General features: G+C 38.0%; 1 non-coding gene across 1 annotated transcript; it reads left to right on the forward strand.

The window, feature by feature from the left end:
* The first annotated feature begins 1,310 nt into the window (after positions 1-1,310).
* Positions 1,311-1,418, forward strand: LOC112730888 (small nucleolar RNA R71). The gene has a single exon (XR_003166691.1). It is a non-coding gene; the product is annotated as a small nucleolar RNA R71 (small nucleolar RNA).
* The last annotated feature ends 3,440 nt before the right edge of the window (positions 1,419-4,858 follow it).

Below are 4,858 nucleotides of genomic sequence, written 5' to 3' on the forward strand. Positions count from 1 at the left end.
ACAAGTCCATAAGCCTGTTTCTTTGAATTGTCTGCCATCTCTAGTGAGATTCTTGCAGCTTGTACCTCAAGGATCCCTAGCTTCTCCATTACAGAGAGAGGCATGAAGTTTATGCTTGACCCTAGGTCACACAGAGCCTTCTCAAATGTCATGGTGCCTATGGTACAAGGTATTGAGAACTTTCCAGGATCTTGTCTCTTCAGAGGTAATTTCTGCCTAGTCAAGTCATCCAGTTCTTTGGTGAGCAAGGGGGGTTCATCCTCCCAAGTCTCATTACCAAATAGCTTGGCATTTAGCTTCATGATTGCTCCAAGGTACTTAGCAACTTGTTCTTCAGTAACATCTTCATCCTCTTCAGAGGAAGAATACTCATCAGAGCTCATGAATGGCAAAAGTGAATTCAATGGAATCTATATGGTCTCAGTGTGAGCCTCATATTCCCATGGTTCCTCATTAGGGAACTCCTTGGAGGCCAGTGGACGTCCATTGAGGTCTTCCTCAGTGGAGATCACTACCTCTTCCTCCTCTCTAGGTTCGGCCGTGTGGGTTATGTTGATGGCCTTGCACTCTCCTTTTGGATTCTCTTCTGTATTGCTTGGAAGAGTACTAGGAGGGAGTTCAGTAACTTTCTTACTCAGCTGACCCACTTGTGCCTCCAAATTTCTAATGGAGGACCTTGTTTCAGTCATGAAACTTTGAGTGGTTTTAATTAAATCAGAGGCTGCAGTTGCTAATTTAGAGTGGTTCTGCTAAGAATTCTCTGTTTGTTGCTGAGAAGATGATGGAAAAGGTTTGCCATTGCTAAACCTATTTCTTCCACCATTATTGTTATTGAAGTCTTGTTGAGGCCTCTGTTGATCCTTCCATGAGAGGTTTGGATGATTTCTCCATGAAGGATTATAGGTGTTTCCATAGGATTCTCCCATGTAATTCATCTCTTCCATTGCTGGGTTCTCAGGATCATAAGCTTCTTCTTCAGATGAAACTTCTTTGGTACTGACTGTTGCTGCTTGCATTCCAGACAGACTCTGAGAAATCATATTGACTTGCTGAGTCAATATTTTGTTCTAAGCCAATATGGCATTCAGAGTATCAATTTCAAGAACTCCCTTCTTCTGAGGCGTCCCATTGTTCACAGGATTCCTCTCAGAGGTGTACATGAATTGGTTATTTGTAACCATTTCAATGAGTTCCTGAGCTTCTGCAGGCGTCTTCTTCAGATGAAGAGATCCTCCAACAGAGCTGTCCAATGACATCTTGGACAGTTCAGACAGACCATTATAGAAGATACCTATGATGCTCCATTCTGAAAGCATGTCAGAAGGACACCTTCTGATCAATTACTTGTATCTTTCCCAAGCTTCATAGAGGGATTCACCTTCCTTCTGTCTGAAGGTTTGGACTTCTACTCTAAGCTTGCTCAATTTTTGAGGTGGAAAAAACTTTGCCAAGAAGGCATTGACTAGCTTTTCTCAAGAGTTCAGGCTTTCTTTAGGTTGTGAATCCAACCATGTTCTAGCTCTGTCTCTTATAGCAAAGGGAAAGAGCATAAGCTTGTAGACCTCAGGATCAACCCCATTGGTCTTGACAGTGTCATAGATTTACAAGAATTCAGCTAAGAACTGATGAGGATCTTCCAATGGAAGTCCATGAAACTTGCAACTCTGCTGCATTAGAGAAACTAATTCAGGCTTAAGCTCAAAGTTGTTTGCTCCAATGGCAGGGATTGAGATGCTTCTCCCATAGAAGTCGGGAGTAGGTGCAGTAAAGTCACCAAGCACCTTCCTAGCATTGTTGGCATTGTTGTTGTTTTTGGCTACCATGGCTTCTTCTTATTTGAAAGTTTCTGTTAGGTCCTCTATAGAGAGTTGTACTTTAGCTTCTTTTAGCTTTCTCTTCAAGGTCCTTTCAGGTTCAGGATCAGCTTCAACAAGAATGCCCTTGTCCTTGCTCCTGATCATATGAAAAGAGAGGAGAAGAAAATATGGAATCCTCTATGTCCCAGTATAGAGATTCCTTGAGGTGTCAGAGGAAAATAAAAATAGAAGGATGGGGTAGAGAAGAGAGAATTCGAACTTATCAAGAGGGATAGAGTTCGAATTGCTGATAATGGAGAAGTGTTAGTCCTTTAAATAGAAGGATTTGAGAAGAGGGGAAGAATTTTCGAAATTAAAGTAAAAAGATTTTGGAATAATTAAAAGAAATTTTGAAATTTTGGTAAATGATTTTCGAAAACTAAGATTGGGAAAGAAATTAAGTGATTTTTGGAAAGGATTTTGAAATTAGAAATCAAAAAGATATGATTGAAAATTAATTTTGAAAAAGATGTGATTGAAAAGATATGATTAAGAAGATATGATTGAGAATCAAATTAAAAATAGAAATTTTTAAAATTAAAGTTGATTACTTGACTAACAGGAAATTAAAAGATATGATTCTAGAATTAAAATTTGATCCTTTCTTAATAGGCAAGTAACAATTTGAAAATTTTGAGTTAAATCATTAATTGTATCAAGGATTTTTGAAAAGAATAATAATTTAAAAAATGGAAAGAAATTGATTTTGAAAAGATATGATTGAAGAGATATGATTTGAAAAAGATTTGATTTTGAAAAATTATGAATATTTGAAAAATATTTGAATTAAAAACAAAATCTTCCCTCTAGTGTCCTCCTGGCGTTAAACGCCCAGAATGGCATCCATTCTGGCGTTTAACGCCCAAAATGCTACCTTTTTGGGCGTTTAACACCCAGCCAGGTACCCTGGCTGGCGTTTAAACGCCAGTTTTCCTTCCTCACTAGGCGTTTTGAACGCCCAGCTTTTTCTCTGTAATTCTTCTGCTGCATGTTCTGAATCTTCAATTCTCTGTATTATTGACTTGAAAAGACATGGTTGGAAAACTAAGATTAAACAGATAATGCATGCAAGACACCAAACTTAGAAGTTTGTATGCTAAGGACTATAACAATTTGAAAATGCATATGCGAAACAACAAAAGACACAAAACAAGATAATTTAAAGATCAGAGCAAGGAAATCATCAAGAACAACTTGAAGATCAATGAAGAACATAATGCATGTAATTTTCGAAAATTAGAAGAATGCAATTGACACCAAACTTAAGATTAGACACTAGACTCAAACAAGAAACATAAAATATTTTTGATCTTAAGATTTTAAAAAAAATTTTTTGTAATTTTTTTTTCGAAAATTAAGTGGAAAAAGAGAAAAAAAAAGGACTTCAAAAATCTTAATGAGAATTCCAGGAATCATGCAATGTTAGTCTAAAACTCCGGTCCAGGAATTAGACATGGCTTACTAGCCAGCCAAGCTTTTAGTGAAAGCTTCGGTCCAAAACACTAGACATGGCCAATGGCCAGCCAAGCTTTAGCAAATCATTACGTTCAACAGCAAGATTGATAGAAATCAACAAGCCCTTGTGATGATAAGTTGAAACCTCGGTCCAAAAGATTAGACATGGCTTCTCAGCCAGCCAGACTTCAACAAATCATCATGAAACTCTAGAATTCATTCTTAAAAGTTATGAAGAACAAAATAGAAATACAATTTTTTTTTTTGAAATTTTTCGAAAATTAATAGGTAAAAAGCTTAAACATAAAATAAAATTACCTAATCTGAGCAACAAGATGAACCGTCAGTTGTCCAAACTCTAACAATCCCCGGCAACGGCGCCAAAAACTTGGTGCACGAAATTGTGATCATCAATGGCGCCAACATCATGGTACGCATAATTGTAATCTCAACTCTTTGTCACAACTCCGCACAACTAACCAGCAAGTGCACTGGGTTGTCCAAGTAATAAACCTTACGTGGGTAAGGGTCGATCCCACGGAGATTGTCGGCTTGAAGCAAGCTATGGTCATCTTGTAAATCTCAGTCAGGCAGATTCAAATGGTTATGAAGAATTGATAATTAAAATATGAATAAAACATAAAATAGGATAGAGATACTTATGTAATTCATTGGTGAGAATTTCAGATAAGCGTATGAAGATGCTTTGTTCCTTCTGAACCTCTGCTTTCCTATTACCTTCTTCCAATCATTCATACTCCTTTCCATGGAAAGTTGTATGTTGGGCATCACCGTTGTCAATGGCTACTTCCTGTCCTCTCAGTGAAAATGGTCCAAATGCACTGTCACCGCACGGCTAATCAGCTGTTGGTTCTCGATCACGTTGGAATAGGATCCATTGATCCTTTTGCGTCTGTCACTACGCCCAACATTCACGAGTTTGAAGCTCGTCATAGTCATCCCTTCCCTGATCCTACTCGGAATACCACAGACAAGGTTTAGACTTTCCGGATCTCAGAAATGGCTGCAAATGATTCTAGCCTATATCACAAGGTTCTAATCTTAGATTAGAAACCCAAGAGATACACATTCAAGCTTGTTTGCATGTAGAACGGAAGTGGTTGTCAGGTACGCGTTCATAGGTGAGAATGGTGATGAGTGTCACGGATCATCACATTCATCATGTTGAAGAACAAATGGATATTTTAGAACAGAAATAGGCTTGAGTTGAATAGAAAAACAATAGTACTTTGTATTAATTCATGAGAAACAGTAGAGCTCCACACCTTAATCTATGGTGTGTAGAAACTCCACCGTTGAAAATACAAAAGTGATAGTGGTGATCTTTAGCTTCTGCCCTAGAGAGGGAACCAGAAGAACCAAGATCAAAAGTATGATCAAGTGTGTAAAATACAATAGCAAAAGGTCCTATTTGTAGAAAACTAGTAACCTAGGGTTTACAGAAATGAGTAAATGATGCAGAATCCACTTCAGGGCCCACTTGGTGTGTGCTTGGGCTGAGCGTTGAAGTTTTCATGTGTATAGGC

Source organism: Arachis hypogaea, chromosome 12 (assembly GCF_003086295.3).
Source record: "Arachis hypogaea cultivar Tifrunner chromosome 12, arahy.Tifrunner.gnm2.J5K5, whole genome shotgun sequence".
Lineage (NCBI taxonomy): Eukaryota > Viridiplantae > Streptophyta > Magnoliopsida > Fabales > Fabaceae > Arachis > Arachis hypogaea.